Consider the following 24,205-nt stretch of genomic DNA (forward strand, 5'->3'; position numbering starts at 1 on the left):
GCACTATCAGAAGACTCCGAAGAAATGATATGTGCATTTGATTTCTAAAGCTTGAACTTCTGTGGTCCCAGTGATCATTCCAGGTCCTCTTGGAAACTCAGTTTCCAGCAGCAGTTATTTTAGATGCCTAGGTTTGACAGAGTTAGAAAAGAGTGTCACCTGTCATGTTCAAAGAAAAGTGACTTGATGTAATAGTGAGTAGCCCTCTCAGATGAACAAATCCTACTGATGTTTTTCTCTACCAAGAGCCTCTGTTCTGGTTCTCTCGAGGAAAGGGTTAATTTTTGCGGTAGCCAGGATGGGGCATTGCCAGGACACGAAGGTTACTCTTTAGCACCTCATGTCGCTGCCAGGGGTGGCAGGAAGAGTCTCTTCTGTGGAGAAGGGCTTCCTGCTGGTGAGTAGGTGTGGCACCAGCTCCAAGATGGCAGGAGGGGTTGGGTAACACCTGTTCAGAGCTGGAGGGAGCAGTGAGGGGAGCGTGGTGGAGGGAGTGGTCGTGTATTGTCTATTGCTGGGGGTCTCTAGGATGAGCAAGTGTTTATTGTCTTGTACCCTCTGTCATTAATATTGCTGCTGTTTGTTTTCTTATCACTATTTCCAGTCAATTGTTCTTATCTCAACCCATCACCTTTACCTTTTGTGCCCCCGATTCTTGATTCTCGAGGAGAAAGGTGAAGGCAAGAGAGAAGGAAGAGGGAGGCAGGTAGTGAGAGAGCTTCTGCATGAACTTTCACTAGGAACACTAAATTGGGGAGTACCATTCCTAAACCATGACAGGCACTAAAGACATAGTACACCTTTTAAAGCAAATTCCCAGTGCTTTTGTGCTATTGATTTTTCAGGCTTTTCCTGGAAACCTCTGACATATTAAGCAAAAATTCTTTTTTTTTTCCTTTATGATATATTAAAGGTATTGAAAAAGAAACAAACTATAGGAGTAAGTTGCTTAAACACACTGCATGGTGAGGATAAATTAACATGTTTTGAATATAAGACACCAGTTTCAGTCAAATCTCCCTGGGTGACACAAGTTATAAAAAAAATAGGTACAAATATTGCTCCTTTTTTTGGGACAGGAATCTGTCAAACATTACCCTTCTAAAAGCTACAGGGACATTACTTCAGCCATTTCCCACTGACACATCTTTTCTCTTTCATTCCTTTGAAATGCTTTTAGCAGGTTAAAATGATCATTACTTCGTTAGATGTCCTTGGGAGGGAGGGAGGGTAGTTGAAAGAATTCTTTGCATATAGAAGACTCCTACTGGGTAATAAATCTCATGCCTGAAAGTGTGATTCCTCTGAAGAGTCCCCCTAACAATTCACAAACCTCTTCAGAAAGATGGTGATGCAAAGGGTGAGCAGGCATAGATAATTTTATTTCCAACTGCATTATACCCTGCCTAAGACCATTACAAACAGCCATGTTCATTTACATGATTAAAAACACAGGATTTATCTTTGTGGATTTCTATAATGGCTGTGCAGGCTACCCTAGCACAGGTAGCAGGTAGAGTAGCAGGTAGAATAGCAGTCAGCCATTAATTGTTAGCGTCAGGCTTCCTAGGCAGTTGGAGATATTTTCTTAAAAAAAAATAAATGTTTACTGGGCAAGATTCCTTCCAGAGTCTATGTTTCTTTTGAATAAGGTGTCCCAACGGCCAGGAATGAAGTGACAGATGAAAGTGCAGAGCTTCTCTATGCTGATCAGGTTCCATTGTGTTTACACCATCTAATTAGCAGGAGCAGCATAGCTGGATGTGTTCGTTGTGTCACCTTCTTGGCTTCTGCAACTTCTCTTCTATGTATCTGCTAATAGTTCATACAAAAGTGGTCCATGCCACCAGTAGTGAAGCTTATTGTATCATTTGAGATCCCAGACCATCTCTTCTCTCTACCAGAAAGTACAAGGTAACAACATTGATATTTATGCAAAACTAATTCTGATAAAAGACCAAGCAGATGAAAGTCATACCTTAAAGCTGATGATAGGTGTTGGGATGGAATTAACATGATGGTTAAACAAAAAGACAGAGAGTCTGTGCATATTTCAATTCCAGCTTCCCCAGCTCCAAAGAAACAGCATGGTGCCAGTACCATTTTCTGCACAGCTACCAGTGGCAGGCCTTCTCCCTGAAACATTTCTGATGCAACCTATAGGTTTGCTGTTCTTTTGTCAGAGTTCAATGTGTTGCACCACCATATAAAACTCTATTAGGAACGACCATATGGAATTTTCTGTCATCTCTGATATTCACTAAAAGCTCTTTAAACTCTACAATGAATAAGAGACTAGATGCTATAAAGTGCTGAATGTCCTTAAATATTAATTTTTTCAGTTATGTTTAGATACTTTTGAGAGAAGAAAATTGGCCAGAAGTATTAGTTGGGCAAGTACTCTATTGAGTTCTTGACATTGCTCCACATAATCAGACATTAGTATGGAAAGACTCCAAGCTCTCTTCTGCTACTATGTCATTTCAATGGTACTTCCTTTGATTTACCCAAGGAATGTTTTTTTCAGTTAATTTTTGTGATTGACTTCATGACCTAAGTAGTACAGATAATGTATTGACATGTATTCTCCTTGGTGTTGGGTGTTGAGTCTAATTATGTCACCCATGAAAATAAACAATTTTGCCCATGTGCCAGAAATCAATTTTTTATCACTGCAATTCAAAACTTCATTTCTTTCAGTTCAAGTTCATTAGGAACCAAATCAATACAGAAATTCATATTCATCAGGTTTCAGTTAGCTAAATTTAAAAAACCCTATATTTATCATTGAAATGCATCTGTGTGCCAATGAGAATCTCACAAAATATTATTTATTTTATTCTTTTTTATTATTTTTGAACACTCCTGGAAAATTCTGCTGTGTGAATCATTCAGTGTCTCTCATTCACTGCTAGTGCAAGTTGTTGGGTGTAGAGGTGAAGCTTATTACAGACACAATAGGCTTGATAGGAAGGAAAAAACATTACAAATTGTTACGCAAATGTTATACACAAAAACTCCAGTCAGTTTTATATATCCATATCCAGTGTACATATTTTAATATTATAAACAGTTTTGTTTCTACTATCCTTTTCCCTAAAAAGTGGGATTTTTTTTAAAGAAATGCGATTAATGTATCTAGTAAAAGAAATATACTTATGTACAGGACAGAAATGGACATACTTCCCTTCCACATAAATGCTCGTGGTTGGTATTTCAGTCAGTTTGGGAGAGACTTCTTTTTACGTTGATACAGATAGACCTGTCTGTCTTGATAGTCTCACCCTCAGTATAAACTACAGATGATGCAGATTTGTATACAGCCTGGATTTCAAATCTGTATTTTTTAGTTTAGTTTTTTAACAAGAAAATAGGAGAGGGAATGGGAAGTTCAATCACTAACATGCTTGATCACTGACACTCTGGAATAATATGGAGCAAAATAATGTTTTAGAACTGTAAAAATAGCTATCTTCACTACTAAATAATTAATTTTTTAAGTGATTTGAAGTTATGACTATAGTTATAAGTCCTGACATTTCTAATAGCTGATTATTATAACATTTTACATCTGCAGGAAAGATATCCAGCTGAAGATGACTGTCAAACAAAGATGAGGAAAGGGGAAATAATAGTGTTCAGTTTAAGTTTCTTCTACTATTATCTAGAGAAATAATTTCTTTAGACAATTTTTTTTCAGTAACAATCCTAGGCATCTGCACAGGGTAGACGGAGAGACATGCTGAACCATGAAAGTCCTTAAAAAAAAAAGAAAACTTTCAGCCTAATACAACATAATGTGGCAGCCTGAAGATACACTAAAATTAGTGAGGTAACCAGAGTAAATGAAGTGCTTAACACCAATGGTCTCTATTGATACATGAGACAAGCATGGTATAAAGAAGGCTAGAAAGAAGAAATTGTTTAAGATGAAACAATGAGTCTTGTTGTAACGTGTGTAACGTGTTGTAAAGTCTGATTTAAGAAATTAGTTTTCCAAAATGTATAGACAACATGTAAATAAGAGCAGAATTATGATAACTCCTGCTGGATCAAATAGAAAGACAGTAAACCTCTGTAAATGCACTTTCCTAACTTGAAGCAGATGCCACTGAGAAGCATACTAAAGCCAAAGACAATAATAGTGTCAGAAAGAAAAAGTGCCTTTTAAATCATCAGTTCTAGGAAAGCTACAAAGACAATTTTAGTTTTTATTATTTATTTATTTGTATTCTTTTTCATTTTGTCAGCACTTTGTTTTATTAATATTTTCAATTGTAAATTGGATTTGTCCTTGTATAAGACTTAAAGATCTATAATTCTGCTTCCAAATATCTTAATAACACTATTAGAATTACAATATAATTTCAACTAAAGAAGGCTTCTGTTATGTATCTTCCTCAATTAGATTATATTTATTTGACATATAGGTGTAGTGAAGTTGTAGGTGATGTTTTAGGTCTAAATTAAGAAATGGGGCTTATTCTTTGATCTCTTTTACTTGAGCACAAATTTTAAAAATCACGCATTTTTATCTTGGGCACAATTAAATTCCAAAGTATATTGCCTTTTGACAATTGTGAGTAAACTTTTAACCTTGACAGAAAAGGTAATTGCATTTCTTCTCTATCCATTGTAATGCTTATCTTTATAAATAGCAAAATATGTGTTAATTCTGGTTTTTTCAGTATCACAAAATGCATGAAGATATAATGAAAACAACAGAGTTCTGAATGTTATTTGAACTGCACTTTGAATAACAGCTGCGTACTTGCTATCTATATTCTTTTGCTATCTCTAGTATTCAGTTGCCTTCATCAGACTGATACTTCCAGGCAAAACCCCAACATAAATATTAACTGTTTTTCTGGTATATGAGGGATAAAGGGATAATGATGAGAAGTAATAGATGTCTATACACAGTTCATTCTACTGGGAAGTCTCCAAAGTTTAATGTTGAAATTCAGCCACCTCAATGCTGAAAATCAACAGCTGAAAGCAATTGAAACAGGAATTGAAGATTACACGCTACTGAAAGAGTGGGCAGAACTACAGGCCAAGCAATGGTACTGTTCTTCTGCTCTACCAAAATAATGCAACCTATTGGATTTTATTGCCATAGTGGTTTTCCCTTTTGTAGGCATGAAAGGTAAAAGGCCTTTGGCAATTAAGTATCTTTTTATCAATTTGATATGACATTTTTAATAGCAGTATACTGTCGATCAATTACACTTTATATATACTGTCTCCCTCTAAAAATTACAAAAATTCCATTACTTAATAATTTGACTTTTACACATATTTAGTTTTTTGTTTCTTGCTATCAGTTTTTGAAAAAGACTTTAACAAATGTCAGTCTGAATTCACTCTGTAAATGCTTTCATTTTGTAGCTTAGACAAGCAGAAGAAAAATAGGAAGTTTCAGGTGTATAGACTGCAAAAAAATTAATACAGGTTAAATATAAACTAATTATCTTTAGAGTGAAAAGTAGTTGTCATGGGACTGAGGCAGAATTTCTTAAGAGCTTAATTACTGACTTCTGAGGTTTTTCCAACAGCACAGACTGACAAACCTGTGTAGAGGCACAGGACATTTCCCAGGTAATTGAAGAGTGGGAATAAGACAGAGCAAGGCCTGAACTTTTCTTTTGCATTCTGAAGTCAAGTTTTCACTCAAAGAATCAATAACTTTGGTAATCCCAGAAAAAAAAAAAAAAAAAATACAGCCCTATGAAACTGGTTCTCTGCTTTCAGCTGTCATCTGATTTTTGGGTGGTTTGTTGGTTTGTTATCTGATCAGTAACTTCATGACAGGAGATGAAACCTTTATTCTTTACAGCCAGAAAAAGACTTCTACTTTCTTGTTAATGCAGAAATATGCTGTGGAAAGACAGAAAAGGATTCATTTTACCTAAGTTTAGGCTTCACAAAATGTCAGAATTGCAAATACATCTCCAATAAGCTAAGGTCAGACATACCAGTAAACTCTTTGCATTAGTTCTTGGCACAAAGCATTTAGTAACTCAGCTGCAGCAACACTATAGTTAAAAGAGACAAACAATTATCAACTGTGAATTTCGGCCTGGCTGCCCTAAGCATCCAGCTGTTAGATGAAGTTTACATTAATAAAATGTTTGTCCCTACCCAAGGGCTTTCTGAGTGGCCTGTATAAAGAACTCCGGAAAAATGAAAAGTAGATTTGTTCCTAGCAGGCAGGAAGGAAGTTGTCAGGCGGGAAGAGGATATGGACCTGTTTGCATGCAAGGGTCAGTATTTGGTTGCTGGATATTTCCTCCCTGTCCACACGACAAGAAAACCCTTAGTTTCCTGCACTGGACAAATAGCAGGAAAGGGTGTGCGAGTTATTGAATGACATTGTCATCTTATAGCCTCATCCGTGAGGAAGGCTGCTTACCAAAACTGAGAGTGAAGAACGAATTTTCAGACCAGATATAAGCAGCTGAAATTGTTAAGGGGTTCTTACTTAATTTTCTTAAATTAATCTAGTTAATGTGCTGTGCCATTCTTTTCCATAAATTCATTAGTATTTTCCAGCTTTTTATTCATTGGGTGACTTAAACTGGGTACGGAACATATCTACAGAATTGGAAAATGTCTGCAGAAAAAAATCTTAATGACTCTGTCTCAAGCAAGAATGTTAAAGACTTCAAAAGCCAAAATTTTTAAGGAGCAGCCTCTTTGGGACTCTCTTTTGTTGCTTTGGGATTTTCTAAACTAAAACTGTTAAGACATTTAAGGCCGGCAGGAATCTACTCCATTGGATTGCTTGTGGGACCATAGTGCTCACCAGCCAATAAATAAAACAACTTGACCCTGGAAATATTTATTCCCCTGCTAAATACAAACTTGACTCATTCCACTCAGGCCAGACAGGTTATTTGGGCTAGTCAAAATTTTCCTGTGCTTGCAGGAGATGTCATATGACTAACCCTGTAAGTCCAGTGTTTACCTATCCCGCACTATTAATTTCGTTGAGAAAATTATTTTTTACAGAATTGGTCCACAGTCCTTTTGTTTACCCTTTTCAAAAACTTAATATTTCCTCACATACTTACTGACAAAACACATTCAGCTGTAAATATAGACTCAAAATTGTATGGAATTTGTAGTGCAAATCAGCAGAGACACAAAATACTCCAGGTCTGCTACTTTATTCTAGGCTTCCCAAACACACTGTGTATGAATGGTGGGAATACATATGTAACATGAAGTTATAAATCTGATTTGAATTGCTGCATGCAAAAGACAGCACAAGCTAATATCTATTTTGTAGCATTTAAGTAAAAAATGTATATGACTTAATAGAACACATTTCTTTGTGCTACCAAAGAGACATTTGTGTTTACTGACTGCTAAATTAGAAATTCTGGATGGAGTGGCTGTGGGACACAACACAATGTACTCCATAAATGTGTTTTTCTCACACATACATGTGCTCACATATGTGTATTTATTGCATTAATCTACATAATGGCAAACAGACTTCAGAAAGTTATAGGAGGGGTTATTCATCTCTAGCAGATGAGGCACAGCAGAAACATGATGAATTGGTTTGTAGACCCTGAACTGCAGGGACATAAATAAAGTATCCTCTGTGCTACACTGGGGATCCAGTTCAAAAAAGGGGAAAAAAAGAGAAAAGGATGATGGAACAAAATTTATTCCTTTCTTTGTTGTTTGGTGCAGAGTTTTCTTTGACACATACCATTTAACTGAGAAATGTTCCTGTGCAGTCATAACTTTTAATGTGTACAGTATGATAAACATTGCATTTGCACCACTTCATCACTTCCACCACTACTGCAACAATAAACAAGTTTTCTTCAGTTATTTCATATTAATTAGTCTGATGTCACATGTAGTTTACATTTACATATAGGACCAGTATCATTTATATTCTTAGGCAATCTTAAATATTGATAACACGATATGTGATGGAATTATTTCACTGGGTAATATTAAGAAGATATCTGTGTTCTTTTTTATTATCAATAGCATGGTATGATATCATGTCCCTTTGTGCTGCAAGCATACAAGGCAAGCCAGTTAATAAGAATTTAATTTATGGCACAAATCTTTCACAGCATAGAAATTCCCTAAAACTCATCATACTTAACTGCTATATTCAGGACAAATTAACTGTGTCCTTAGATTAATAAACAGGAAAAACCATGCTAAGTAAGTTAGGTAATATTACTATCTATGAGAATGCCATAGCACAGGTGTTTTTGCATTCAGGTGTAAATCCCCATGGAGAGAATTAGCCCGAAGGCCTCCAGAGAAAAGGGAGAAGCTGAGAATGGAGGGGAAACTCTCTTACTCTTTTGTATCTACCATCTTGAATCATATCACAGCCAGGTTTCCTCCCCACCCTCACAAATCCAGTGGATAAACAGGAGATCTGGCATATCAAAGAGGCAGTAGCTGAACACAGTCATTGCAACTTTAAACTCGCACATGCTTCCTTTCAATGCTGATAGCTTTCAAAGCATTGGAGAGAGGCACAATGTTATCTTGGCTGCTACTCTCAAAATTTAATGTGGCTTTTTCATATTGGCTTGATAGGAAAAAGTACAGCAGGTACGAGAAAGATTCTTCCCACTCTGTTTTGAAAAAATTGTAACCAATCAAAATCAAGGTAATCCCTGCAGTGAGCCCTGAACCTTTGGAAACTGACATAAATCACATCAATTTTGTGTTCTGACCCAAGACGAGAGGTAACTGTGTCTTCTCAGACTAAGTTGTGGTCACAGTGATTGTGTGAACTCTTCCTGGGGCTTAAAGACAATGACTAAAAAGGAAAGGCATACAAACAAGCAAACCCAAAACATCTTAAAAGCAGAAAAGATTGGCACACAATGACATAGGCTGAGGAGAACAATACCAGCACAGCAACTAGAAAATGAAGAAAGTCAACCACATTACAAAACAAATTTGCAGACCAAAAAGGAAAAACTTGGCCTTCTGGGAAAAAATATAAAACTCTCCCCAGGAAATGAGTAATTCATGACCCCTTCTTTTTCCAGGGCTGTACCTTGAACTTTATGAACTTCATTTACTTGGGGTTGTGAGCAAAATATTAAGCTTATTAACAGTATCACAACATTCTAATTCTGATCACTGAAAGAAAAAGTTGTAGAGCAGTGAAAAAGCCCAGTTTTCTTCATATGAGCAATGTGACCACTCATTTGTTAAGTAAAATGTTTTGTGCTTTCATTTTGCTTTCCCACAAAAGCTAAGTTCTCCTCATTTCTCTCTGTCCTTCTCTTCATAAAGTAAAGCATCTAAATGTTTCTATTCTGCTAATGAAGAAAATGAGAATCAGGGACTTCCTTTACAAAAGTATAGTCATTTTGAATATAGGAAACTAGGCTGAGAACCCAAGTTCCCTCATTTCTAGTAAAATAGTCTATCCAGCGGACCATGTTTCTTCCTATAGTTGACACTGTGCACAGCTGTTATACAATGTCAGTTGGGGTTTTATTTTTCATTCGTTTGCACGCCATCTGTCCTGTGAGTAAAAAACAAGAAGCTATTTAAACATTCCTCTCCACTGATCTCTTTCCTTCCTTCCGTCCGCCAATAGGCTGGGGAGCAGAATGGTATTTTAAATTGCAGTTTACATAGATATATGGATATACATATAACTGAAGACAATGACACCTAGGAGTCCCACAACCACTTTAAAAAGAATGCCTTTTTCACCTTTTCCCAGAAAAATACTGTCAGGTTAGGAAAACAATGATGACATTCCTGATCTCCTGGGTAGGGATGTTATTGAAGCCATTACATAATATCACATTGTTATAAATACACTCATGAAATACGTCCCTTTCTTTTTCTTCCCATCCCTTCTCTTTTTCTTTTTTCTCCCTCTCTCTCTTCCTATGTGTGCATGTCTCTCCATCATTGTTCTTCTCCCTCTCAGTAGCCATATTTACTTTATTGAGTTGATGAACTGCACCAAAGACATGCAAAACATCTATTAAATCACACATGTCTGTCCCTTTGCCACTGCAGCATATACCTGTAATTCCCAGGTAGCAAATGTATCTAGTATTATACAGAAGCTGAGCTTATCTTGGGCCTTAGTCAGACAAGCTCTGACCATTCCCATTATGATAATTTGTGGATCATCACATCTGCCTGCATGTCTTCTATTTCTGAGAATTTAGGATTGAAAATGTTAATAAAGGAGATATGTGTCCATGCCTCAGCATGGGTGCCAGAGAAAATATGAACACAAGGCTGAGCTGTGGATACATACTGCTTTTTGCTAACTCTTGCATAGGCCTGTAAGTTATAGCAAAAAACAGAGCAGTCATCTGTGGGTAAAATCTTACAGTAGTGCAGAAAGATCTGCCAGAGCCCATCTGTTGAAGCTCTTCATCATATGCTTTGGGTTTATGTTTTCTCCTGCTGTGCACAGGCAGCTCTAAGTAGATTGAGGAAAGGCCAACGACAACATCAGACAGGTGCAAGGTACAAATATTGGTGAACACTAAATGTGGATTGGGTGCAGCCTAATGTATTGCAGGAGCAGGGCTTTCAAAATTTTCAAGTACTCAGAGAGTCCTTGAAAGAATACAGGTAGATGGGTGCAGCCAGAAGGAAAACTGTTGTAGCTGAGTATGCCTAAAGAGTCTATGAGGGTGCTCTGACCTATTGATCCTGGACATCTCTTGGGAACTATTGACATAAGAGGTTTCCCTTTGGTTTATCAAGATAATGTTTTCGGTACATCCTTGTCCAAGAACTGTCTTCTACTTTGGAATTTGATCTCTGCTTTTGTTGCAAATATCCAGCTTTTGCTGGATACCTGGAAAAAACTGGCTTTCCACAAGCATTTAGGTTTAAAATGTGTTTAAGTGTTTACATTTAAAGAAGAGAAAAAGATTTCTACATGTTCTGAGTATATTTAAATTTGTCATCTTCTAAAAACCATTTATGTTGTATGCCCAAAATACTGTTATTGATTCATGCTTGATTGAGGTTTACATTATCGGTGACTGATTTTCAGAGAGCTAAACCCCTGCAGCTTGTATTGACTTTAACTGTCTCTCTGAGGAGTCAGAAGTTCTGTAAATCCTATTCCCATGATGTATTGGACCAGTGTATTTATACAATTGGTGTTGTGATAAGTGGGCAAATAATAAGTCATGTTCCTTTGCTACATATCAAATCCTCATGAATCTTGATTCCCCTTAGGAATCATATAATGCATGTTAACAGTTCTCAGATATTCTGTAGCAGTGGGAATATGGAGTGACTCTTTGGACTTCTGATTTCTAGTTGATTTTATATTTCATTAAGGGGAAAGAGACCTCCTGGTTTTCTTCAAATATAACATCCTTTACACCAAATGTATCTTTCGGCTACTGGTGTAAAACCCCCAGTAACAAGAGGCAATGTAATTAACATTGCTGTGAATTATCAGAAGGTATTGGTTATGCCAGTTTATCACATTCGCTTTAGCCGACTGTGTGATCTGCTGGATCGAGGAGAAATACCTGTTGTTATCTGTTATGTTAATACTTTCCTTACTTTCTGAGCACACATTTTACTATAATGTTCTAAATATAGGTTCAGATTTCTTCTGGCAAGCAGCTCCAGTTTATTATTCAAAGAGAAACATTGCATATGATGAGAATTTTCAGAACTTGTAAAACATTTTGTGATTCTTTTCTAGCTTTTACAAATATTCTTATTTGTGAACAGCAACCACTATGAACATTTAAAAGAAAGTAAAATGGAAATTTAGCTTTTTTTTTGTTGTTGGATATTTTTCACAGTACATTCTCCAACAATTTTGTCTTCACAAAGTTATGTCAATACCTTCAGCCAAAACAAAAGGCTTTCGTCCAACTTGTATGCTGATCTCCAATGAGAAAATTTTTGGCTGACAAGGAACAGGATTTAGACTCTACAAACTTTGCTTGTCTGGAAGACTGTGCTAGGGGGAAACAGTCTAGACATACAAACCCTTCTTGCCAGGACTGATTTTTCTTCCCAGGCTCTACATGTGGTCTTTTCTCTACTTCCCATTTTTGAGTCTTTAATCTTCCTTTCACGTCACTTGACTCTGCATTACTTTTTTTGTCTATATCCATCCTCCTCTGATTATGGCATCTAGGAAACCATACCTTATTCTATCAATCTCACTTTTTGAGAGCTTTTGACAATATATTTGATCTTCTTCTTTAATTTCTAGATTAAATGGGGAAATTTATGTGGTTTTATCTCCTTCAAGGGTGAATATATTGCAGAGGAAGCCTCCCAAGATAAATTATAAGTGAATCATTTCATTTTAGCTGCTGTAGGCTTGGGTGGTCCTGTGGTTTGCAGGTCAAGATATTAGCACATCCTTAGCGTGATAAGAGATGTACAAACAGCTACGCCCATTCTATCCAGGGGTGATTCATTTTCCAGAGGGGAGGGGATGTTTCCGCAGCTGTCCGCCTGAGGGGATGTACAACAGAAAAGCCCATTTAATCACCACGGGCACTTCCATGGAAGTTCGAAGAGTGTCAGTTTCAAGAGGGACGTCTGAATCAGTGTGTCCCCTGGCTGCCCTGCATATATCCCTTTACACTTTATGATCTTTGGGGGACCGTGCTAGCACTTTTAGTCTCTCAGGGTTATGGGTTGTAAGGGATTTCTGCTGCTGAAGGACTTCTCAAGGAAAGTTCCTTTCACTTCCAGCTCTCAGATGTTTGGCACAAACCCAAAAAGTGTATGGTTTCCCTGCTAATTAGTAGATGTTCAGATATTACTGGTCCTGTTTACTGCGTGTCCAGTTCTTGATGAACCAATGAATGCAAATGATGGCAAAACCACAGTGAGGTGTGACAGGGATAATTCCCTTGATGAAGACTTGACAGATATGTAAAGAACTTAAAACCATGAATTTTAAAATAATTAGGCTTTTTGATTAAACAAACAATCAATCAAATTGCTATTTTATTCTTTTTTTTTTCAAAAATAGCACTTTTAAAACAGCAGCTTGTTCGGGGTGTTGTAGCCCTACCAATAACTTATATAGAAGAGTATTTAACAGGGCTAGTTCTTGTAATATTATAATTGAAAGGCAACAAATTTGAAAGACTGAGAAAGAAATTCTCATTTAAAAGCATAATGACACTTAGGCTACCAACCAATTTCAAGGTGACAGTGCCAAATCTTTTACCTTTTTCTAGCTCTTTGTTTTTCTGTTCATTCCCCACCACAGAGCAACTATGGCAATGTTGAATGGATAAGGCCAGAGCTCATACAGAAGTGAACGAACTAGAATCTACAGCCTGTGAGTCATCTGCCATGTAAATCCCAAGATATGCTTTTAAGCATAGACAAATGGATGAGAGAAAAACTGAGGAATATTCTCTTGTAACATCGTTCCTTCCCTTGCAAGGGTAAAAGTAGAAATTCTATCAACACTGCTTTTACAAGGCATGGAATCAAATAAATAGCATTTATTGCTAACTTTTTTGCCACTTTGGAAAGAAGTAGTGACTAGGTGATCAATTCGTAATTTTGGCAAAGACTTCAGGGGCTATTGTCCGTGTTCACTATGAGCTGTGGCTTCTGCTCTCTTCAGAGTGCCTCTCCTACTAAAGGAACGTTGTGACTGTGAGGAATCTGCCTAGGAGCCATAAGTCTTTAGAGGTAAGTCTTCTATTGTGTACTTTTATAAGGAAAGCTGAAAATTTGGTCCCTTAACAAAATCTCCATCCTGTTCTAAAGCAATTTCTTAGACACACAGACTGTATGTGAAGCTGGCTCTAGTTTCAGCCAATTTTTTTCCCTGCTTAAACTTAAACAAACTTTAGGATCAGGTTACTGATCTTAAAACAGCTATTCATTTTCATTTTAAAAATACTCTATTTTAGTTAAATTTTATACTTGAAATGTTTGTGCAACTGATCTCTAAAACAAAATAATAAATCACAGTCTCTGCGATCCCAGGAAGTGTGGAGAGTTCAGAACAAAAATATTGTATGTAATGGGAGCAGTACCTTGACTAAGAGCCATTTCACCAACCCCTTAAAAAAGACAAACTTATCAATGGAAAACTAGATATGCTATGAGCTGTGAGCTTACACATTTAGTATAAAAACAAAGGGTGTCACTCTTTTATGCTGTGTGAACAGTACAGGAAAAGGTATTAAAGGGCTACAACTACTATAATAATGAGATTTATAGCAAAAAACCTTTGCAAATTTATGATCAGAAAACAGGTAACAATGATAATTGAGTCAACTGTTTAGCTGTAAACTTTAACCAAGTCTTGTGTGATCAGGGTTAGGATTTGAATTATGCTGCTGAGAGGGTGCAGACAAGACATAATCTATATCTGGTCTTCTCAGACATTTCTGATCAGGTTACATTATCATGATCACTGTAGGACCAAGCTTTCACACCTGACTAGGTCTGACAGTCTTCCAAGCAGACCATATACCTCTCAAGAGAAAGACACAGCCTTGTGGCTATGACAAAGTTGTACTGCCCTAGGGAAGTTCTGCAGATCCAGAGAACAGAGAAAATTACATGTTCAGCCAGGGATATACTAGTTCACGAATGGGATTAAATTTCATATTGCTTTACTGCCAAGTCTATTGAAAATATTGGAAAAGCTATTATAATTGGAGAAATAGCAGTCCTCTGGTGTGTACCCTCCTTCCCTGAGTAATTTTTTGGTTTGGAAGTTCATTTGCTTCCCATTCTGGTCAGAGTGACAGAAAACGTGTGGCTTTATACTGTCTTTACACTATCTGCAGGGTTACTGAGTAGAGAATGTCCTCCTTTTTTTGTATGCCCATTTCAGATTTTATTGCCACTAGATAGAAAAACTGCAAAGAAGTCTTAAAATAATGATCCAACATAAAAAGAAATCCTTATTCCTGTAAATGGACGGGGGGTGAACAGTTGATCTCTCTTCATTTTGGCCACTTTCCCCCCTGGAAGCTTCAGAGATTTGTTCAGAGACCAGTGATTTTTGGAAGCACAAATCTTTCTTGGTCAACTAGGACTGACAAAATGCTATTAAAAAAAAATCCCAGATAATTATAAAAATGTGGCTGTACTGTAACACTAAGCATTTCTAAATGAATGCTCACTAGTTTTGACACAGTGTTTTCATCTCTAAATGCTGGGCATGCTTTCAGGGCAAAGTAGAGTAAGCAAGGCTATAGCCTGCAGGGGCTGCTGTCATGCAGGAATAATTATACTAGGATGGAACAAACAATCAAACTGTAAGGACAGATGTTGTTTGGTTTTGTTTTATGTTAAGGGCTAAGTTTATGTTCCACATTAACAGAAACAGTATCTTTTTGTGGAAGTCTTGGGATACTTTCCAGAACTGATTAAGAACTCAGGCATATACTTTTCAACATGTTGGGATCTCCTATCTGAGAGGATGTCCTGTTTACATTTTGTGCTTTAGCTAAGTATGTATGCTGCATAAGTGCTCCAGATAGGAGGTGAAATATAAGAGGGGAAGATGGCTCGAAATGGATTTTCACACAAGTTTGAAAAATGACACTTGCATGACCTCTGTCATCAGACCATTTGGGATTTGTCCTACAAAGGTATATTTTTAATGAGAATAGGCACTCAGAAGGCATAGACCTTGGCATCCATGGAATATATTTCAGGTGGTTTTAAACTTTTTTCATCTTCTTTTCAGAAAGAAAATAGGGAGCAGCTGATAATGTGGCTCATAGCCAGTCTCATTTTGTGAAATGACCTGTGTAGGTAACCAAACACTGATATATCTAAAACTAGCATAAAGCAGCATCTAGGAATAACAAAACTAATAAAGCAAAAGCAACAGATTCTCATTTTTATCAGACCTTTATTGCTTAAAGTCTTTCTATATGCGAATGGTAGTATAATACACAGTATTTACATTATATTATATGAAAGGCAACAGAAAATCAAATTCACTGCTTTAAGGTTGGAATTAATTTTTTTTGCATAGGGATGGCTTTTTTTTTCTTTTTTTTTTTTTTTTTGTGGGAGGCAGAAAAAACTTGTAATGAAATTAGAAGACAAAGTGGCAAATTCCAAAATGAAAATAATTTCAGTTTTAAACATAGGCAAAACATAGCAGACTAATGGGAAATTACCTAAAAGAATATAATAGTAAATATCATATGTAGTGCTTCTGCACACCCACAGCTTAACTGCTGTCAAGTTTTGGTAGAATTCCAGGAAAAGGAAAAAATTTAAGGCACAGTTTGATAAAGTGTTAATTTTTAAATGTGTATAGGGAGCTTTTCAACCCTGTCCAAAGGATACTGATGGGCACACTTCTGTTCTCACTGTGACCTCCAGAAGCTAACTAAAATTAACAAATCTTCATTTCACCATCCGGGACTAACCCTCTCTCTCTGTATATAGATAGATGTATAGATGCAAGTCTTTTAAGAGTTTTTATGCTAGGAATGGTATCCAGGGCCAAATGCTGGAATTGTTATTCATCTGGGTTTCCACTTGACCTAATGCTTCTCACATTCACTTTAGTAGTTTAGTATCTTAAAAGTCCTTGTGTACAATTGCATGCAAAGTGGAGTCCATTGACACGAAACAGTTTGAGGTCTGAATAATGTAAAAAAAGACTTTTCCTGGGAATTAGCCCAAAAGAGTAGGTGATGGAGCTGCTTCAAATAATAGCTTCAGTGTATCTATTATACACAAAGAACCTTCCTGATATGAGATTCACATTTATTTCTAATTAAGAATTTTAGAAATCTACATCTCTGTGTCTGAGCCTTATGTGGAGCCAATCATCCCCGCTTCTGAGAAAATGAGAATAGACCATTGTATATACCATGAGGTCTGCCAGTGTTATCTCTGAAATATGGGAACTAGTGGTGTAATAAAATGTGCTGCAGAATTCTGAAAGTCCTTGATTCTATATTTACATCTCTGAACAAGCTCACTTTGACTCACAGCTCCTTAATTAGAGGAATAGTCGTTTTTCTTTTCTGTAGGGCATTTTTTTACTCTCACAATACAAGCATACATTTGGTAACTAATACCAGCAATTAGCCTCATCTGCTATGTAAATGAGCGTAATTGCAATTAAATACTTTAGTGGGCCCGAAGGGAAAACATGCAATCATTACAAAGTAAGTAGGAGTAGATAGTAAAGGGACTTTTAGGAGTGCTAGAAGTGTTTTTTTCCCTGCGGTGACTATGGTCCTTTGCATTGTTAGTTATTTCTTCAGGAGTTTAGAACCTGGTTCAAAGGATAATTTTTCTCTCTTTCATTGAGAGCCTTGAAAACCACAGAACAAAGAGTTACTTTTTGTGAAGAAAAGAGAAATTATCTCCAGGGTGTTATAGGATTTTGTGGTGAACATCTGAGCATCACAAAACAGGATACCAAAAATAGCATTGGGAAGTTCCTGGATTTGGTTTATTGTCAAAGATTTGTTGAAATCAATGGCTATGACAGTTTTACACTAACTTAATAACTGTGTCACTGAATATGTCTACATTATTCTCTGTCTTCCACAAGAGCTGTCACTGGCATACTGTAGGCAGCCTGTCTGGATGGTATTTGATGGTATACTAAACACAGCATAGATATACCAGCATCATACTGCTGAGCTTGGACTTGATGTTTGAACAAACTGCAAATCTAATTTTGAGTGTGTCCTCCTAAAAACTAATAGAGATGCACTGTCAGATATAACTCAATACTGTAAGTATGATTCAAAATCCTCATTTGTGTAACCTTTATATTTAATTTTTCTTTTGTATCAATTAGTTTCCAGTTTCAAATCTGCATTTTGAAATTTAATTATTTATATATAATTTCTTTCATCAGTTTATGGAAGGTAATGGAACTATCTGTTAAATTGGAGTTGCCTGAAATTTCTTAAAGACTTGCACTGAAGCATCTGTATTGTGTGCAAATATCTGAAGAGAGTGGAGGAAGCCTGGCCAAAACACTATCAAAATGATTAATCTCCTAAGCAGTTTTCACTGCCCTTTCTTACAGAGCATCACTGAGTTACTCATTATGGCTTTAAAAGTTCTAAGGGTACCCAGAGAGATTTCCTGGGTTTTACCCAGCTTTAGTTTTACTGCTGCACTTAAAAAAGAAAATTAAAATTTTGCTAATAAGACATTTTGGGCTGCTATTTTTAAAATAAAATATGTGTTAAAATTTGACCAAATTTAAGCACTGCAGATGCTCATCCTTCTTATTGCATCTTGAAAAGATGACTGGGAAGGAGTTAGAACTGATTTTTAGCTTAAAAATATCGTACACAAACAATATATTCATGGCCTGAATTAGCCTTTTTCCTTTTTTTTTAAACCAATATGACTTAAGTCCGTATTTCTGATTAAGGAGACCTGTTAGGAAGCACCAAGGGCAGGTGGTGCTCCCCAGGGGAGGGTGGCCAGCAGCCCAGCAGCCCAGCAGCCCCAGTGACAATGACAAGGGTCTGTCCCACAGCACCAGAGCGAAGGAAACAGGGCAGGCCCAGTGATGGTAAATAGGCTCAGACAGGAATCCAGATCTCCAGAAAAGTGTGCTGCAATGCCACATGCCTGAGATCAGGATTGGAATCCACATCCACAGGGTCCAGATGGGTAGCTACAGCATGGTCCTGCCATGGACCAAGCATGACAAAGCATGCTTAAATCCATCTCCCAACCAAATGACGCAGGAGCTCCTGCTGCAGCTTCTCCCAGCTTGGTCTCAAACATCTTCAAGGCCAGCTGGGGCTTCTCACACAGATCTTCTCTCAGAAAGCTGGCCTGCAGGGCACTGACTACACTCACTCCTAGGAAGGTTTTGGCTCTGACAATCTGCTAGACAGAAATGTTACTTTACCTAGGAGAGTGTTCAAGACCATTTTGTTTATGAAAAATATCAGAAGCATAGTGAGAACATGCCAACTGCAATTCAGGCTAGGCAAGAGAGAAACAAGCTATCAAGAACAGAAGTATCTTTCCAGAGAAATTCTGGTGGTGCCTGAGTTTATATTGTGGAGACACATTGTGCGCTGGAGTCAAAATCCTGGTGGATTATTTATCCACTAGTTTACTGAAGCTTTTCTCTGTGATATCTAAAGTAATTTATTTTTATGGCAGACAAGGTAGTTGTTTGGGCCTATCTGTCTCTCAGGATGACTTCAGAACACCAAGTGCAATGCGAGTCACATTAGTTACACAGAAAAAAGGAATTAAAGGAAAATATTGTTTCTAAATTAGTGTTACCAAGTTCCCACAAACTGCCTAATGTGATTCAGGAATGTAGTGGGAAATAAAATACTTGACATGGGTATCCCTTGAATAATGTAACTGAAAGTACTCATAATTGGCGACAAAAATACTGCTATTGAGGTTTTAGTTTGCAGTCGGTAGGGAAATCTCTCCAGTAAAATATTATTTCCTAAATTCAAAGATATTATATTTGGTAAACATTGAAGATGATAACCTATTTGCATAACCAATTTTACACTGGCCTTCTCAAGAAGTTGGGGTTTTTGTTTATTAATTGGAACTAAAGAAAAGTAGTGAAAGGGCATTTGGTGATGTGGGCTTTTCAGGATCACTACTATAAGAACTACAGTTGGGTAGGGAATTTTATCTCTTCCACTTAGAAATTAATTTTAGAATTAGTCTCCCAAAGTATTCTATATTGCACATAAGAGATTTTGGTGCACTTCATAGCTTTCAAGGTGAACGTGTTGATTAAAGACAGACTTTCAAAATTCACTGCGCAACAGGTTCTAGATAGTAGGAGCAGAATCTGTTTAGCAGAACCGTATATACATTTTTAAGAAGAAAAGATTTCCTTAGAATCATAACACTGGTTTCAAGACACTATAATGAAATTCAAAAAAGTAGCAGTCTTTTTTTTGGACTCGGAATTTAGAAGTGATTAAAGACAGGTTAAGGTTCACCCTACTGCTTTGATGACTAGCCTTAGCAATTGTTTTCTACTCCAGGGACCTTTGAATTTAAGATCTTCCTCTGTTCAATGTAATGCTAATTGCAGGCACAACTCATCTTTGTAATTGAACATTTTGTATAAAATTTTAGTTTTAATTGTGATGAAGAAGTTAAAATTAAAAGTCAGTGTTATTGGTTTGGGTCTGTGAAACATAATTTAAAGGAACTGCAATTCAGGCTAGAGCTTAGACTGTAATTTTTAGGAAAGTATTTGAAGAGAAATGTCAGCTATAAGCCCTGTGCTTAACATGTGTCTGGTCTGTGTGAACTTGTATTCACCTTAGACCTGTGGAGCACAAACTTTTTCTTCCAGCCAGCTGCAATAGTCAGCCTGTTTGTAACCTTCTTGTAAGTGGAATTGTTTCAGCCTTTCCCCTGCCGACAGCAAAACATAAACATGAGGCACATTAAAATGGAAACAGGATCCTGGTCCTTTCTGTTTCTCAGTTTTATTTAGCAGTGACCTTTAACCCTTATTAAGATACTTTGGAAAGTTTGGGACTCCTTTTTTTGTATAGCTCATTGTGGGAATATTTAGGTTTGTTACGTTGTTTTTCTCTTCAAAAATATTTAAATGCCCTTGGGCACTTGTATAAAACATAGAACCCCACATTTACTTATTCTAAAAAGGATATCTGTAGACATATTTCACAGCATATGCTCTGGTCATTACAGTCATCCAATGGTTACGAGGCAAACATTGACATCCAAATTTTACTCAAGAGGAGTGTCAGTGCATACCAAAATTTTGTCCAGGGCAAAACATACATTTGTACACACATGAATGGATGCTAGCCCTAAAGTATATATTAATGTATAGAAAAGATCAGATACAGTTGTTTTATCTATGAAAATATGATTTAGAATAATGAATGCAAAAGTTATGTGCTGAAATTTGTTTAACAATTTGCGATGTGTGTCAGTAACTAGCTATATACTATGATTTGTTTGCCTGAGAAGATTCCTCACCTCCTGTTAAATGTATGCATGCCTTTGAAATATGCAGAGATGTGCTAAACATAAGATTCAATTTTAAAAATTTTTACCAAGGAAGTTTTGAGTACCTGAGGTCTGCAATTTATAACCTTTCAATGGGGAATTCTTTCCCTTAAGTTAAAAAATTAAACATGCTTTCTCTGATTTAAATGTGTGGAAGAGGAGCTATATTGAAATGTATGCAAATTTTTGTCCCAGAAAGAATGAAAAGTGCCACTGAAAGATGTCCAGAGAATGAGGTTTTTAGTTGATGGTACAGTTTGCCTTGTTGGTCTATTTTTATATGTAAGATGTAGCAAAATAATTAGGTGTTACTTGTGTGCTTTCAGAAACTGAATTTAGTTACCACTTATGAAGCGAAATAAACTCATCAGAAAAGAAAATATTCAAATATTTTCTTTGACTTTCAGAAAATACCTCCCCAAGGGATTATTTCTCCATCATGTTTCTTCTAGTAAAAAAGCTAGCAAGTTTGTTTCTCTTTGTCATTCACTGGAATTCTGAATTATCACTGTTTTTAAATCCTGCTAATAATCTAATTTTAAAATATGTGGTATTTAACTCTACATTTTCAGAAAAACAATACTATTAAAAATATTTCTCTTCAGTCTTTAATTTTATTTATTTTATTTCCCAGTTATTTTTCCTTATATCTTTATTCTTTTCCTTTCTATTGCTAAAATGAACAAAAGAAGCAATAGAAAAGGAGAGAAATGAAAAAAGAATGAGTGCAAAAAATTCAAAACATCTTTAATTTTCCTTTTATATGTCAGATGGAGAGATCATTCCATATTCATTTTCAAAACAAGCTTTTATAAGGAGTTTTTATATCAAGATAAAATGCTTTATTTTCCTAATTTGTGAGACTCTAAGGTACTTCCTACAGATGCTGTGCTTTTGTAAGATGAATTTTGGTAATATTTGTTTGAAGTGTTGGAAATTCTCCTCATCCTTGATAATATTTTTGAACAGCTAAATGTTTTGTTGTTTAAAATGCTCCCATTTTCACCTTGAGACCTCTTGGTTGCAGTACCTACTTATTAGCTCTTAAATTTGTCTAATTTAGTGTGATTAAATGACGGCAAAACATATTACGTCATATCTTTATTTTGATATTCAAATTGTTCAGAGATTTTAATCTGATTAATTTTCCCTGCTTCTTTTAGGAAGGTGAAACAACACTCTGTACTCCACAATAATGATTACAGTGAAATCAAGGGTGAATTTGACCCTACCTCTCTAAATCTGCAAAATTAAACAGTTCTTGTTAAGTAGCTGCTGAAAACTGATACTCTTTGGCCACAGTTACATTTTTTCTCACTAGTGAGTGACATCCTTCTAGATTTAGTAAGGATCATCATAATGCATAAATTTTATGTCCATTAATGGTAACATCTTCACTTGTCTTTACTAATATTTGATGGCAAAGAAATAAGTCTTCATCAATGATTTTACAGGTTATAGCTAGTTCAGAAAAGGAAAATCAAAAATCCTGTACAATGATACCTTTTAAAAAGTGACCTTGTCAAAGTGAGGCATTCTGACTTCAATTAAATTCAGCGTTAGTTGGTCCCACAGGTAATGCTGGAATATATAATGTTAGCAATTATAGGAATACTTTGTAAAAGTAGTTTAAAAAACCCTAAAAATCCCTCCTTTATGCTGTGCTGGTTTGTAGGAAAAAAAAATGGAAGACTTTACCTTTATATTAGTAGCCATTTATGAGGTCATTTTTGGAGTGTACTGTTACATAAAACATGAGGTCAGCAAGTAAGGCTAATTAAATTTTAGTAGGAGCAAGAGTCACCAAAAGGTTTTTACTTTCATCCCACCCAGTCTAAAATAGCCATACGATACACCATTAATGTCCTTGGAATTGTTAATTATTTCAACATGAATAGAAGTATCAGTCTGCTAGCTTAATTTAATACCCTCCTGAAGATTCCTGAAGAATATATGATTGTTTTGTATATTCAGGAATAACCAAACATCATGCAAATCAACCTAATAATGGGAATACAATTCACAGAAAACACCTGTTTGCACCCTGGATGAGAAGTTTTCTCTGGAAGTTTTCCACCAGAAAGTGAAATTCAACTAATTTAAAGTAATTTCAAAGGAACAAATCTTAAGCTTTCTTGTGAAGAAGCCAATATTTTTCTCTTTTGCTATTTTATTTAAAACTATTCATTTAATAATTTAATCAATTTTCTGCATATTAAAGAAAATATTATTGAAAATTTAGTATTACACTGGTGTTGTAGTAATGAGAAAACCCAGTATTATCATGATAAAAATTTTTAATGACCCTGAATTGGAATTTTATTTCCTGTAAGAATTTTAAAGTTTGGCATTTTGGAGCAAATTTGGAGCAGAAAAAAACCCACCAAAACCTAACACATGAAATTCTAGTGTTTCCCTTGGAGCTTATAGTTTATTTTTCTACCAGCATAATTTAGTATTTCACTACTCAGTAAAGAAGCATTTACCATTTTAAAAAATATATGTTCTAGTATTACAGTAACACACAACACATGTAAGGCTTGTGAAACACTCATTCTATTCCATGCAAGTGTGCGCTGGTACTTCTAAAGTTTAACTAACCTGAAAAATCAAGTTTAGTCTTCAGTCTCTAATCCAACTCTGTTTCTCAGAAAATAATATTCTGACCATTAAATGGATTATTTTCTCCCTCAGAATAACCTTTAATGTTCAGGAGAAAATTCAGTGTTGGCAATTCCATCTTTGATATTTCTAAAGCTTTGTCTGTTACCTTAGTGCAAAAGATTTTCTCTCAAATGGACTTTTAACTTTCAAAGAGGTGATGTTTAAAAATGCAGCAAACCATGTGCAAAACTGTATTGACAACTAGATATTTAAAAAGTGCTGATTTAGCAGATGTTATATTCTCAGTGTGGTACAGCAGAATTTTTAGAAATATATTTTAATAAATATTGATTATAATTTTAAATTAATGTGGTGACCAATGAAAGATTCTTTGTTCTGGTTTTACCATGGTAGATCTAACTCCATAAAATGAGAGTGAGCTCTGGGTTTTTTTCTGGTAGGTTGAGAATTCTACTGTGAAAAGAGATTTTATTTCTCTCTTTTGTTTGTGTTCTGATTAAAAAACTCCAACTAGCTAATGGTTTCAATAAAGATTTTTTCCCCAAACTGAGAGTAGAATTCTTGACAAGGATGATGATGAATCTCA

The 24,205-nt window shown here is 35.9% G+C and overlaps 1 long non-coding RNA gene across 1 annotated transcript; it reads left to right on the forward strand.

Moving 5' to 3' along the window:
* Nucleotides 1-1,748: 1,748 nt before the first annotated feature.
* LOC146436240 (uncharacterized) lies at nucleotides 1,749-21,330 on the forward strand. The gene is made up of 3 exons (XR_014852893.1): nucleotides 1,749-1,914; nucleotides 13,616-13,683; nucleotides 21,190-21,330. It is a non-coding gene; the product is annotated as an uncharacterized LOC146436240 (long non-coding RNA).
* The last annotated feature ends 2,875 nt before the right edge of the window (nucleotides 21,331-24,205 follow it).

The sequence above is a fragment of the Lichenostomus cassidix genome, chromosome 5 (assembly GCF_008360975.1).
Source record: "Lichenostomus cassidix isolate B80296 chromosome 5, HeHo_3.0, whole genome shotgun sequence".
In the NCBI taxonomy this organism is placed as follows: Eukaryota; Metazoa; Chordata; class Aves; order Passeriformes; family Meliphagidae; genus Lichenostomus; species Lichenostomus cassidix.